General features: G+C 47.0%; 1 non-coding gene across 1 annotated transcript; it reads left to right on the top strand.

Annotated features, from left to right (window-relative positions):
* Nucleotides 1-14,600: 14,600 nt before the first annotated feature.
* On the top strand, nucleotides 14,601-14,708 carry LOC120710970. Its single transcript, XR_005690135.1, has one exon. It is a non-coding gene; the product is annotated as a small nucleolar RNA R71 (small nucleolar RNA).
* Nucleotides 14,709-15,664: the final 956 nt, after the last annotated feature.

Genomic DNA, 15,664 nt, shown 5'->3' on the forward strand with positions numbered 1-15,664 from the left:
GCGCCATCGCCGGAGCTCTGCTCCGCGGCGGGGGATCGCCGGAGAAGCTGGTCTGGGGCTACAGGGGCTCGTTCGGGCTGCCGCTTGGCCGTGGATGGAGTGCGCGGCATGCGTAATCCACCTGGGGGTTATTTGGATTCGGGAAGACTCGAAGCTGCGCTCGTGTGGGCGGCGGCGGCTCTGCGGGTCGTGACCGCCGGTGAGCGGCGTTCGTGCCATGCGGGTGCTGGATGGTGTGCGCTGCGGGTGAAAATAACTAGCGCAAAGGGGATTTGGGGGCTTGGGGTGCTTACCGAGGGTCAAGACCGGTGAAGCTGCAGCGCGGAAGTCACCGGCGTCGATGGCGAGCGGCGGCGCGCGGTGCGGTGCCCGTGGACAGGACCGAAGGAAGGCGTCCCGGGCTTCTGGACCTCACTGATCGATGCGTGGGGGTCCTGCGAAGGGAATCACGGTGGTCAGGGCGGTCCGAGGTGCTCCGGCAGTGTGGAATCACCATGGCGGTCCGAGCTCACCGGAGTTGAAGTCTGGCTCGATTCCGACGATGGCGTGGTCCGGGGCCAGGGAGACAAGCTAGGAGAGGTCCCTGGTGCTCAGGCGAAGCTCCTGCGGGGTTTATTGGTGGCAGAGGCGCGGCGGAGCGGCCGGACCACGGTGGCGCAGGGTACTCGGCGCAGCGGAGCTGTGGCGGCGCGGTGGATCTCGGGTCTGAGCTGTGGTTTGTGGAAGGATGGGCGCAGGAGGAAGGCCAGGGTGGCGTTTAAAGAGGTGGCGCCGGGGCTCTTGGGCGTGTGTGCCCGGCGCTGGCGTAGCGTGGAGATCGCGAGCGTCACGGCGGAGGAAGCGGATCACAGCAACGGCTGTTGCGCGATCCCGGGGTTCGGGTGGGGAATCTTCGGGAAGGAGGGCGTGCGCGGGAGGCTGGCCAAAGGGTCCTGCAGAGCTAGGTTGGTCCACGGGGCAGCGGGTCACGGCGCGGAGTAGAGGCGCGGGCATCACGGCGAGGATCTTGGGCGGAGGAAGGGGAAGGTTCTGGCCAGTGGGGCCGGGAAGTCAGCGGGGGAGGCGTCCTACGGGCGAGAGTGCGGTGCGGGCCGCGAGTGGGGGAGCTGGCGCGCGGACTTGCTGGGCCGAGCGGGAGGCGGTGGGCCGAGCGGAGGGAGTGGCTGGGTCGGCCCGAGCGCGGGAAAGGGAGAGGGAGAAGGGCTGGGCCGGTTTGGTTGGGCCGAGGGGTGGGAGATGGGATGACTGGGCCGGTTAGAGTGGGTTTTGGTCTGGGTTTTGGGTTTTCTTTTCTAACCATTTTTCCTATTTCTATTTCTAACTCAAACTCAAACCAAAAGAATTCAAATTTGAACTTGAATTCACTCTATCACTCAAACAATTAAAACAATGCTCCAGCATGATGCAACAACAAAATTTAACCTTAGACAAAATTTTAATTACTTGAGGAACAAAAATTAGATTAAATGTGAGACTAACACAATAATCCTTAGAAAATTAAATAAAGCCAACTAAATTTATTATAAAATACTGAAATTTAAATTAGGGTGTTACAATCCATCTCCGAGTGAAGAGTAACGCTCGAATGAAGTTTCTGCTGCGTGAATGGTCCAAAATGGGATGAATAGCTCCATTTGTTCTTCCTCCTTTTCTGCTATGCGAATGATTCAAAACGGAATGATCGGCTCCGTTTGTGCCTCCTTCACTGCTGCTGTGTGGAAGGTCACAAACGGAATGAGCAGCTCCGGTTGCTCATCCTCCGTTGCAACTGTGCGCGAAGCCTGAAACGGAACGAGCAGCTCCGTTTGCACCGCACATGATGTCGTGGTCGAATCCAATCTCCTCTCCATCATTCCTAAGCAAAACAAGAGTGCGCACGTTTCCATTGTCTAAATATAATGGACAAGAACTTAAGAATGAACTTACTTGATGATTGAGTTGGCGGGCACGATCGCGAGTAGTAGGACCAAGTGGTGGCGATGTCTCTAGTGTCGGTCTAGGTGCTGCTGTGGGTGTATCGTTTGTATTGATGTCCTTATCATCCTCTCCTTCTTGCATTTGAGTCTTCCTCGACTTAAGCACATCTTCCTCTCCCAAATATGGCTTCAAATCTGCAATGTTAAACGTGGGACTAACCCTGAAATCTGCAGATAGCTCAAGTTTATACACATTATCATTAATCCTTTACAACACTTTGAAAGGACCATCAGTTCTAGGTAGCAACTAAGATTTTCTCAAATCAGGGAACCTATCCTTTCTTAAATGCAACCAAACCAAATCTCCAGGTTCAAAAATCAATTGTCATCTACCTTTATCACCAGCAAGCTTATACTTAGCATTCATGCGCTCTATGTTTTCTTTAGTGGTTTCATGCAGTTTTGACATCATTTCGGCACGTTGCTTACCATCAATGTTCAATTTTTCAGAAGTTGGTAACTGCATTAAATCAATAGGAGCACGAGGTAACAAGCCATAAACAATCTCAAATGGACATTTCTTAGTGGTAGAATGTTGTGATCGATTATAAGTAAACTCAACATGAGGCAAACATTCTTCCCACATTTTATGTTCTTTTTCAAAATAGCCCTAAGCATGGTTGATAGAGTCCTATTCACAAGTTCAGTTTGTCCATCAGTTCGGGGATGACAAGTAGTGGAAAATAAAAGCTTAGTCCCTAGCTTGGCCCACAAATTTCTCCAAAAATGACTAAGAAATTTTGCATCACGGTCAGAAACTATGGTGTTTGGCACACCATGCAATCGAACAACCTCACGAAAGAACAAATCAGCAACACGTGTAGCATCATCACTCTTATGACATGGTATGAAATGGGCCATTTTCGAAAATCTATCCACAACAACAAACACACTATCCCGTCCCTTCTTTGTTCTAGGCAATCCTAAAACAATGTCCATAGAAATATCTTCCCAAGGCGCACTTGGAACAGGAAGAGGTATGTATAAATCGTGAGGATTAAGACGTGACTTAGCTTTTTGGCATATGGTGCAGCGAGCAATGAACCTCTTCACGTCTCTCCTCATCTTGGGCCAAAAGAAATAACTTGCAAGGATGTCCTCAGTCTTCTTCACTTCAAAGTGTCCCATCAGCCCTCCTCCATGTGCTTCCTACAGCAATAACAAATGCACGGAGCTAGCTAGAATGCATAGCTTTGTTTGCTCTAAAAACAAACCCATCAGCTAGGAAAAATTTGTTCCAAGTTTTTCCCTCCTTGCAATTCAGCAACACATCCTTAAAATCATCACCATGAGCATATTGTGCTTTAATCGTTTCCAAACCGAAAATTTTGCAATCAAGTTGGGACAGCATGGTATAACGCCTAGACAAAGCATCAGCAATGACATTCTCCTTCCCTTTCTTGTGTTTGATGACATAAGGGAAAGATTCAATGAATTCAACCTATTTAGTGGGCCAGGGCAAAATTAACCAAAAACCGAGGACCGAACCAAAAAACCAAGAACTGGAACCGAACGAACCGGAACCTAGAATTTCGGTTCTCTGTTCGGTTCCCATTTCTTAGGAAACGAAATTCTCGGTTCGGTTCGGTTTTTATCCTCGGTTAACCGGTGAACCGAGTCCATGAAAAACTCAGCCCACTAAGCCCAATGCCAAAGGCCCAAACCACACCCCAGCTCTCCACTGGCGCCTGGCCTCCTCCCTCTCCACCCCTCCCAGCCCCCTCCGTCTCCACTGACACCTCCGCGCCTGGCCTCCTCGCCTCCTCCCCACCGCTCCCGGCCCCCGCCGCCGCTAGACACCACCCTCCGTCGGCCCCCGCCACCGCCGGACCCCGCCCCCCCCCCCCCCCCCCCCCCGCCGGCCTCCGCCATCGACATCCGCCACCAGCGCCTCGGCTCGCGGATCCGGCCGGCGCGGCTCCTCTCCGGTGGTGCGACCCCGGCTACTTGAGCTCCCTCGGCAGCGAAGCCTCCTCGACGCGTGGATCCAGCCGGTGCGACCCCCAGCTAGGCGGCTGCACGAGCTCCCCCATGGTGGATCCGGCAGGCGCGGCTCCTTGCCAGCGCGCCGCCTCCACTCCCTCTCGACCACGACCACAGGTCCACGGCGTAGCGGCGCGTCATCTCCGACGGTCCAGCCCCCCGCCCATCCACCGGCGCGACGGTGAATCGATGGTGCGTGGCTGGGGGAGGGCACGGCGCTCGGGCCCTGCGGCCTCCGCCTGACCGCCTCCAGCCTCTCCCCTCCCACTGCTAGCCTGGAGGCCGGCGCCGCCGCTGGCTGCCCACGGCCGGGCCCGAGGCATGGGCTGCTGGCCTACCCCGCCGGCTAGCTCCTCCTCCCTCTCCGACTCCGCCTTGCGCCGCCCTCCAAGCACGACCGCAGCTGGCACAGGGGCCCCCGCAGTGGATCCCCACATGGCGCCTCCACCTCCAACCGGCACAGGGGCCTCCGCTGCCTGCTCCTCCTCCATCTCTGGCCAGACCGGCCCCGTCGCATGCCAAGCCTGATCTCCATGGCTCCACCTAATCTAGCTCTGCACTGAGTTTGCTCTAGGTTCGGTTCCCTCGATTAGAACCAGAACCGAACCGAACTAACCAAAACCGAAATTGCTCGGTTCTCGATTCTGAAAATAACCGATCGGTTCTCATTTTGTAGGAACCGAAATTCTCTAGAAACCAAAGAACCGAACCGATTGGTTCGGTTCTAACCGAATGCCCAGGCCGACCATTTAGCATGCCTACGATTCAGATTTGCTTGACTTTGAATGTGTTTCAAGGACTCATGATCAGAATGTATGACAAACTCTTTGGGCCACAAATAGTGCTGCCAAGTTTCCAAAGTTCAAACTAAAGCAAGCAATTCCTTATCGTAAGTAGAATAGTTCAAGCTAGGTCCACTCAATTTCTCACTGAAATATGTTACAGGCTTACCATCTTGTAGCAGCACGCCACCCAACCCAATTCCACTAGTTTCACATTCAAGTTCAAATGTTTTATTGAAATCAGGAAGTTGGAGCAAGGGTGCATGGGTTAACTTATCTTTGAGCGCGCTGAAAGCATCCTGTTGGGTTGCAGCCCAAGTGAAGGTTGTACCCTTCTTAGTGAGTTCATGCAATGGGGCTGCAATGGTGCTAAAGTCCTTCACAAAGCGACGATAAAATCCAGCAAGTCCTAGAAAGCTTCGCACTTGGGTGACCGTTGTGGGAACTGGCTAGCTACGAATGGCTTCAACCTTGGCTTGATCAACTTGAATTCCCTGCGGTGTCACAACATAGCCAAGAAAAGAGACACGATCTGTGCAAAAGGTGCACTTCTCAAGGTTACCAAACAAGCGTGCATCACGGAGAGCATCCAAAACAGCACGCAAATGATCAAGATGGTCTTCTAGTGATTTGCTATAGATTAGAATGTCATCAAAATATACTACCACAAATCTGCCAATAAAAGCGCGTAAAACTTCATTTATCAATCTCATGAAAGTTCTAGGTGCATTAGTGAGTCCAAAAGACATGACTAACCATTCATACAAGCCAAACTTGATTTTAAACGCTGTTTTCCATTCATCTCCTAGCTTCATGCGAATCTGGTGGTAACAACTATGCAAATCATTTTTAGAGAACACAATTGAGCCACTCAGTTAATCAAGCATATCATCCAGCCTAGGGATAGGATGACGATATCTGATTCTAATGTTATTAATTGCTCAGCAATCTACACACATTCGCCAAGATCCATCTTTCTTAGGAACCAAAAGGACAGGAACAACACAGGGGCTCAGAGACTCACGCACATAACCTTTGTCGAGCAATTCTTGCACTTGGCGCTAAATTTCTTTAGTTTCTTCGGGGTTGGTCGTGTATGGCGCACGGTTGGGCAAGGAGGCCCCGGGAATAAGGTCAATCTGGTGCTCAATCACACGGATTGGTGGCAGCCTCGGTGGCACCTCCTTTGGAAAGAAGTCTGCATACTCCTGCAAAAGGTTAGTGACAGCAGGAGGCATAGAAGAAGGTATGTCCTAAAGTGAAAACAAATTTTGTTTGCAAATCAAAGCATAGCAAATAGCAGTACCAGCATCAATCTCATTCAAGTCAGATTTGGTTGCAATGAAACATGACCCTTTTAGCTTCATCTCATTTTTATTATTGGGGACAGATTTGGTGTTCTTCTTTTTGTGCTTTTCAAGTTCATTTGCCACAATCTGATTTTCACTCTTAGCATGCTCCTGATTCTTTACTTTACTAGCTCTAGCAAATTCATCTTTGAAAATAGCTTCAGGAGATATTGGATGCAGCAGAATCCTTTTATCATGGTATAGAAAGGAATACTGATTTGATCTGCCATGATGCATAGAATCTTTATCAAATTGCCATGGCCTTCCTAGCAGAATACTACATGCTTGCATTGGCACAACATCACATTCAATAACATCTTCATAGGAGCCAATGGCAAAGTTGATTCGCACAAGTTTGGTTACCTTTGCCTTACAGCTGTTATTCAGCCATTGAATGCAATATGGATGCGGGTGAGGTTTGGTGGTGAGCGCAAGATTCTCCACCATGTCGCTACTGGCCAAGTTATTGCAGCTACCTCTATCGATGATCACACAGCACGAATGCTCTTTGATGATACACTTTGTTTGGAACAATGTGTGCCGCTGATTTTGCTCCACCTTCTGCATTTGCACGCTCAGCACGCGCTGCACAATGAGGCTCTCATAGCGTTCAGCTTCAGCTGCATTAATATGTTCTTCCAGGCAGCCCTCACTTCCTACATGTTCAGCCATAAGCAATGCAAGTATACCTTCATCAAGTTCACTAGCAGATGAGTACTCACCATTATTTTTAACCACCAAAACACGTTTGCTTAGGCAGTCACGCATGACATGTCCAAATCTCTTGCGGCGGTGGCACTGAATGTCTCTTGTTCTGCCCGTGGATGCCACCGATGAAGTGGTTGAAGCAGGTTTTTGTGCGGTCTTTGCTGCTGAATTTGCGGAGCTATCATGAGGCTTGTCACTAGAAGATGGGGCTGTTGTCCGAGCTGATGATGAATACGGTGCAACAGCACGTCTAGTTGATGGAATGCTCGAACGGGACTGCGTGGAAAAATTCCTCCCTGCAGAAATGTTAGTCTTTGTACTTGCACGTCATCCCCGCACTTTCCTTTCAGCTTTACAAGTAACATGGAACAAACGAGTTATGTTAGTGTACTCTTTATAAGCAAGGATATCCTGAATTTCCCGGTTTAACCCACCCAAAAATCTAGCCATAGCAGGTTCCACATTCTCCACTAAATTGCAGCGTAGCATACCCATTTGCAGCTCTTGATAGTATTCTTCTACACTTTTAGTGTCCTTTTTTAATTGCTGCAGCTGGTTTAAAAGATCACGTGCATAGTAAGATGGAACAAATCTAGCCCTCTTGACTCGTTTCAAAGCATCCCAAGTTTGTGGCATGTTATTAGGATTTTTCTTGCCATGTTCTATCCACCAAACGGAAGCAAAATCAGTGAACTCACTAGTTGCAGCCCTAACACATGCATTTTCAGGAAAATCATGACAAGTAAACTTTTGTTCAACAGCCATCTCCCAAGTAAGACAAGCATCAGGATCATATTTTCCATCAAAAGAGGGTATCTTAAATTTTATCTTACTAAAAGCAGTGTCATTGTTGTGTACCTCACGTGGACGTTGTCCACCCATACCTCGACGGTTATGGCGTTGACGTCGCCGACCTCGATCCTCAACTTTAGTGTCAGCAGCATAATCAACACCTGAATTCTCTGCGCCATCTTCATCCTCTTGGTCACATCCTCTATGCTGATTATTCGTCTTCGCGTGGAGCTCATCAAAGCGCCTCAGAAGAGCAGCAAGATTCTTGTCCATGCAACCAATAGTTGTCTCCAACCCTGCAAGCTTGGTGTTGTTGGCAATCTGTGCTGCCTCCATTTGCCCAATCTTCTAATTTATCACCTGCAAATCATTATCAATCCCATTGGTGTACTCCCTCACTTACTTCTCAAAATGCTGCGTGATGCCCTTGGTACGAGGTGTAAGCGGTCCTCCATCATCCTCGTCTTCATTCCCTGAACCTGCCATGGTAAAGATGCAAGAGCAAACAGGGAACAAGTGAAGTAGAAAATTCCCTACAACTACTAGATGTAATTGTTGTGTGGTGCTCTCTAACTCTCAACCTGTTATACAAGTTCTTACCAATCCTCAACTTGCTGAACAGGAGGGGTCGGCAACCAGCAAGTGCAGCACCTGGAAAGAAGTGTATCGGTGCTGCAGCAACAACTCCTGTGAGGCTGAAATCGAGTATATGGAGTTGTAGGTGGATTAAGGAAACAAATCAAGGTACAGCTAGAACCACCATAGTCCAAGCAAGTTGAATAAATATTCATTGATGGTCCTATGCTTGTTCTAGTGCCAAATCAAGCTAGAGACGTGAGTCTGAACACAAGCGTTGTCACACACCAAAACAGCAAGGAATGCAAGAAACAACAGCTTTACCCCTTCACTTTTTTTCTCTCTTCTCTTTCTTTTTGCTCTTTCTTTCTTTCTGTCTTTCTTTTTTAGGGGCTAAAACTCTTTTGAAATCACAACAACCCAAACAAAGGGATTGCTGCCCACAACTCCTTTGAAATCAGTTCAACATCTCAACTTTCATACAACAGGTCGCGAATCTCAAGCGATATTGCGAAGCGATTGGAAGGAATTTGGGAGCAAGGTTAGATCTGTTGGAAAGAACACAAGATAAGCTTTCCAGACTGTATCTAAACTCTTGAATCAGACATGTAACACAAGATATAGGATTGTTTTCTTCCAGTGCTCAGATCTGGGAAGATGGATTCGTGGTGGTAGAAGTGACAGCGGAAATAGGAATGGATTTGGTGGATTTTGTGGTGACTAAAACATGACCAGAACTCAAAACTCTAAAGATTGAACCACTAAGAACCAGTAACTAGCCCAAGCAATGCAACTGAAAACTCAACAAGCAAAGAACTAAGTAGAACAGCAAAAGCTCAAACTTGTTGTTGGGATTTTCACATCTAACCTATTTTTGTGGAGTTTTCTGGACTGTAGGTAAAGGGATGGGTAGAATCTCTCACCGAAAAAACATTGCCCTGATACCACATGATAGAACCCGCTGGGGTTTGTTCTCGATCTTTTGGTGAGGGTAAATCTGGATAACTCGATTTAGGGGGATGGTGAAGACGTTCCCGGCCCAACTTCAGCAATTCGAGGATGCTGCGCCTTAGCAACCGATACACCTTCTCCAATGGTTGCCGCGAACTTGTGGCGCGCGACACCCAGCAACTAGGGCACCTGCTCTAAAAGAAATCGAGAACTAGCAAGAACAAGTAAACAAGAACTGAAATCTAGATTAAAACGAAGTTGGGGTTGTTGGCGTTTCTTATTCCCAATAGAATAGATATTCTGGAAGTGCACAGAATCATCGCTATAGCACTTCACCTTGTAGTATTCCAGGGTATCGTAATTTCCTCAGGGAAGCACTATGGTAAAGAGTATCGAAGAATCGAATGACAAACTTTACTAGAGATATCAACCGACTAACTTAGTGGGGGTAAGCCTGATAGATAAGATAAGATAATGGCCAGTGATGACCGTCTGACACAGCCGACTCTAATCCTTAGAGAGGTAAGCAACTGGGAAGACAACGAGAGAGAAAGACTCCTAAAACACTTCTAAACTATCGAGCTAGCCTCTCTAGACCAAACCTTGCTTCTAACTAGTTATCGGGAACGTAGAGCTTACTTCGGTGGCCTCAGGAAAGGACTCAGACTAGGGTGAGAAGGGAGTCCAACGGCAGTCGGCAACTACTGCTATGAAAGCACCCGAACGTGGTGGACTACAAGGGACGGACATGGCTGTCACCACCTACCGCCTACCACAATGGTACCGTGGGGTGGAACACACATTCTAGCTAACACTGAGGTCAGACACCACGTCCGTACTCGGTGTTATGATTTTTCTTGACGCATTCAAGAGAAATCCCCTCAACCTAGGGAACTAACTTGAGCTCCCTAGTTCGGGCGAGAAAACCCATAAAGTAAGATCCCAATAAACAAGAAAGATACAAAGCCTAAACTAGAGGAATTACTTCCGCTCGCAAGATAGATAACTTGGAAAGATAAATGAATGCGGAAAGTAAAGCTGACTCGAAAAGATAAAGAAGATAACTTATATTGATAAATGTCAAAGGAAAAGATACAAGAGCTTATACCAACTTCCGATGACGACTCCAGAATCCCGAGACAAGCTCGACTCGACTCTAACTCCCAGACTACCAAACCTACTCTAGAAAGTAAAAGTGAGAAGAGAGAGCTCCTTTGGTGTGTGTTGAGAGTGAGGGTGTTGCTCTCTATTTATAGTGCTCCAAGGTCGGTACGAGGTGGGCACATGTGTTGTAAGAAACTAGGACAGTTGATGTAACTTCCACGCGAAGTTGAGCATGAGCCGCTGCAAAGTGGGGTCGGCCGGCCTCCCCTAGGCCGGCCAGCCTGGGGATCCCACCATCTGGCCACCGACTTTTTTGTGGACGGCTTGGATTGTCTCCTGGAGGTCGGTGGAGAAGGATTGGGTCCAAAGCACGTGATTGATAGGCCGGCCGGCCTCCCTTAGGCCGGCTGGCCTGGGTTTGGCTCCTCTGGGCCCTCCGTTTCACCGACGCATCAATCAACGGTTGCACATTCTTTCTCAAGGCGGTTTGGGTCTTGAAACTGTGTTTGGACGCTAAATGTGGACCCAACTTTCCATTACTCAAGCCTTTCGGTCTTTGTTTGTGAATTTTGGATGGAACCAAATTGGATTGGCTTGGATTTGTGCTCATGATCACTTTGGCAAAGTTTCATGGCATGGTATGTTGAGGTGCCAGGCCGGCCGGCCTAGGGGAGGCCAGTCGACCTGGGATTTTGCCTATTTTTCCTGATTTTTGGTACACTAGTTCCTGTGATCACAACTCATCCAAAACTTGTCGCACTTGTTAGAAATAAGCAAAATATGTATGGAACATGGTGTAAAGCTCATGTTATTCCCAAGAAGTTGACGGTCAAAATGGGAACTAATGGCCGTCAACACCCCCCAAGCTTAAACTTTTGCTTGTCCTCGAGCAAAGCTAAAGCTGAGGCTCGGTGGATCAGGAGTTGCATCGATGCTCATACCCTGCAGATACCTTGTTCAAAACAAATTACTCTAACCATGTGTACATTAAATAAGTTGGCTCATACCTTGGTTTCTGGTAGATGGTGCTTGTTCGCATTTCATCCCTCGTCTTGGGCGGTTGAGAGATTGAACAACCTTCACCGGAATATTTCTTGCCTCCTGTTTAGGTTCCTATCTCAGACTTTTGCAAGTTTTCAAAAAGTGGTTTAACATTCCCCAATGGTGCTCTCAAGTCGCTCAAGGTGTATGATCCTCACCATGGTCAAAAAATTTGACCATCTTCTTCCTACTCTAAGGCTAATATGTGGAATTTCAGGTAAGGAGTGTGTAGCATACCTTGGTAACCTGTCTTGCCGAGTCGAAGAGTGGTTCGCAAGAGGTTGGCACTTGATCAAATCCTGATCTTATGGAAGGTAAAATGTTCAGGGGAGAGGGAGGAAATGGACTCGCACTTAGGAAATTTATGGTCCTTTTATTTGAGCCCCTTATTTCAACTCTCTTGAGTGGAGGTATGGGTCTTGTCTTTCTTTTTTTTCATTGCTTTTGCTCCATTTTTTTTAAAGGAAGATGATCCATACTCCATAATGATAAAGTTTTTGGAGGGGAGCATTGCTTGGATAGGCCATTCGAGATGGATAGGCTCACTATAGAGATTTTGGGTTTTGTTGTGAAGGGAATTGTCTGGCGAAGGTGGATATCAATATCCGGAGTAGGTAATTGACATGCCAGATATTTTGAGGCTAGCAAAACAATGAGTACGCAAAAGAAAAAGATCGGTAGATGACAAGTACCTTCCTCGAACGGACTCACCATTCGGCAAAGCTCAAAATAACTCAAGATAGCTTATATCGGTTCATATGATAAAACATTATGGCTCTAGGTAGGACATGTAAACCAAAGGGGAAATCTTCACCATATTTTATTTTAAAGAAAATCCGAGAGGTTCCCTACTAGAGCATGCAGTTTTATTACGGTTTGGGCCATCTCAGAGCTCACAACAACTTAGACTTGGAAATCAAGCTCATGCTCCCACACAACCAGATTTTAGTGGAACTACTGATGTGCCAACTAGTTCAAGTATTAGGAGAGTAAAAAGTTGTAAACGAGGCACTTGCAAAGCATGGACAGAGCAACTATTCATCATCTCCATGATAAGAGCTTACACAGATTTCCACACATATAAGCTGGGAGTTTTATTCAAAGCATGAAACATTTTTTATGTTTTAATTAATTTATTTTTTTTTGTATTTATTTTATTTTACTCTCTTTTTTTTGAATTTTTGAAAGACTCAAACTAATAATTTTTTTAGGACACAAGATGAAAGGACAGGTCGGATGACTTACCTAGATACATTGGCACCTCCCCCAAGCTTGGATGAAGCTCAGTAGGTCTGCCATCTTGGCCGATATTTTTTTTGTATGCAATGTAAAGTTGAAAGAATGCATTTGCAGGAATTTAAACATGCCATGATGTGAAAGAGAAAATTATGCAAGAATATAAAACTATCCTATATGCAAATACATGAATGGATAACTACCACGTACCTCATGGAAAGGGCTCAAGTTTCTCGTCCCGAGCGAGACTATCCATACCTTGGGTTCGGTCATCGTCACCTGATGGAGATGTTGGTGGCGATGCTTTCTTCTGCCACACCTTTCGTGTAGATAGAGTTACTTCGATCTCTTTCTTCCCAAATTCCAGAAATATCTTACATTCGATATTCTGCTTTGTGTTCTGTTGGTTATACACCTTGATCTCCTCCCGAGTTCGAAGATTCTTCACGAATTTGATGAGGGTATAGTTGTATGGGCTATATGGCTTCACCAGCTCTTTCACGGATTCCTTCCGGTTGAAACTTTTGATCTATGAGCATTGTTCATCCTTCGGTCTATAGCCGAATCTCTCCTTCTGCCCATTGATGTTGAGTTGGATTACTCCAACTCCCACATCAATGTGTGCATTTGTCATACTCAAGAATAGCCTTCCCAATATGAGAGGGATTTTAGTGTCGATTTCCATGTCGAGAATGACAAAATCAATGGGGACAAAGAAATCCCGTATTTTCACCGGAATATCCTTGGCGATCCCCACGGGATGACGAACCGATTGGTCTGCTAGCTGCAAACACATGGCAGTAGGAGCAAGCGCATGATGGTTAAGTTTGTCATAAATTACCTTTGGCATGACACTGATGCTTTCTCGCAGATTGCAAAGAGCGTGCTTAAAGTGTTGAGCTCCGATGGAACATGCGATGGTGGGGCATCCTGGTTTCTTCTTCTTCTCCAGGAGAAGGTTGAGTATAGTTGTGCTACACTCACCCATAAGCTGCACGACCACGGTGGTCGGCAGGACCCTCTTATTGCCAAGGATATCCTTGAGATACTTGGCACATGTGGGAACCTGCATGGTATCAAGAAGTGGTGTGTTGCCATAAAGCTTCTTAATTACCTCGACGAACTTGCTGAATTGCTCGTCGGCCACCGACCTCCTTCTCCGCTCTAGAACCGGTAAGGCGGTTGTATCGTGGTACTTTCGGGAAGCTCTTGGGGCTTCCTCGGTGTCTTCTTGGGTAGCAATGGTATTGGATCCTTTGGCCTCCTCCAGCACCCCGTCTTTAGCATCAGTATTTCTAGCGGTTACGGTCTTCCGCCGTGTACCTACATCCTGCAGAAGAGGTGGTTTCTGTGCGGATTGTCTTGCCCGCATAGTTACCGCATTCACATTTTCTTTCGGGTTCACTTCCGATTGCTCGGGTAGCTCCCCCGTGTTATGGTTCCGACAGGATGAGGCCAGCTGAGTTACTTCAGTTTCTATTATTGAAACTCAATTGATTTTTAATAACAGAGTTAAACCCATCTAGTTGCACAGCCAAAGACTCAAGAATTTTATCATTAGCAAGAAATTTCTCACTAATATTGTCATTAATTTATTTTTGGCCGTACACAAAGTCTTTAAGTGAGGGCTGAAAACTATTATTAAAATTGTTACCTTGCTGTTGGCCAAAGGGGAGGTCGGGCTTAGAATTCCAACCTTGTTGAGGATGGCAGTCTGAGTTATTGGGAGTGTCGTTCCCAATGGAGTTCTCATCCTCTTGAGTGAACGGGCAAGATTTGCCCAAGTGTCCAGTATTGCCACATTTCTCACATGTCATCAGAGACTCAGTAATCTGGTTGACCTCCTGGTGCGGAGATTCTAGCTTTTCCTTGAGAAGATTCATCTTGGCTACTAGCATATCGACACTGTCGATTTCATGTATTCCTTTTGCATGGGCCAGTTGCCTGCGTTCTAACACTGGTTGGAAGCAACCTTGTCGATGAGCACTCTAGCTCCCACAACATCGAGGGAGAGGAACGCTCCTCCTGCTGCTGCGTTCACGTGATCATGCGATCACTGGTTCAGGCCATGGATTAAGTTTTGAATGATAAGCCATTCTTCCATGCTGTGGTCTGGGCATGCTGCAATATATTCCTAAAGACGTTCCCAGGCTTCCGGGACTGTCTCGTCCTGGAGTTGTCGAAAACTAGAAATCCTATTCCGAAGGCATTGGTTTTGCCCACCGGAAAGTACTTGACCAGAAAAGCATTGGAGCACGCATCCCAAGTGCATCCTTGTAGGTGTAGAACCACGTCTTTGCTTTCCCAAGCAAAGAGAATGGGAACAGTCAAAGATGAACACTATCCATCGTGGTGCCTTTTGGGTTGATTATGCTGCTCACTTCTAGAAAATTCTGTAGATGAGCGTGGGATCCTCTGATGCCTTTCCGCAGAAGGGACTTGCTTGGACCATGTTGACAAGCCCAGTCTTTATCTCAAAGCCATCAGTGCCTTGGTCATTGTTCAGTCCAGTAGGGATATGGCTATTGGACGGGGCTGAAAATGGACGGAGTGTTTTCTGAGCCATGGGTTTTGAAGCTGGTGTTGTCAAACCTTGATCCTAAGAAAATTTCTTCTGGTAGGACGACTATGCATCAAACAATTCACCAAATTCTTTTTTGGATCTGAGTTGAAGTGATATGATAGATCAAAGCTAGTCTTGCACAGCTCTGTAGAAATCACAAAGATACCGAGTGCAGTGGTAATCCCACTAAAATTAGCGGTGACAAATTTGTAAATTTTATCAAACTATTCAACGATATCTTTAGCCAATTGCTTCCCCGGCAACGGTGCTAGAAATGCTTGTTGGTGTTTCTTATGCCCAGTAGAATAGATACTTCGCAAGCGCATTGAATCACGGCAGTAGCACTTCACCTTGGAGTATTCCAGGGTATCGTAATTTCCTCAGGAAAGCACTATGGTAAAGAGTATCGAAGAATTGAATGACAAACTTTACTAGAGATATCAACCAACTAACTTAGTGGGGGTAAGCCTGATAGATAAGATAAGATAATGGCCAGTGATGACCGTCTGACACAGCCGACTCTAATCCTTAGAGAGGTAAGCAACTAGGAAGACAACGAGAGAGAAAGACTCCTAAAACACTTCTAAACTATCGAGCTAGCCT

This window comes from Panicum virgatum, chromosome 5K (genome assembly GCF_016808335.1).
Source record: "Panicum virgatum strain AP13 chromosome 5K, P.virgatum_v5, whole genome shotgun sequence".
Lineage (NCBI taxonomy): Eukaryota > Viridiplantae > Streptophyta > Magnoliopsida > Poales > Poaceae > Panicum > Panicum virgatum.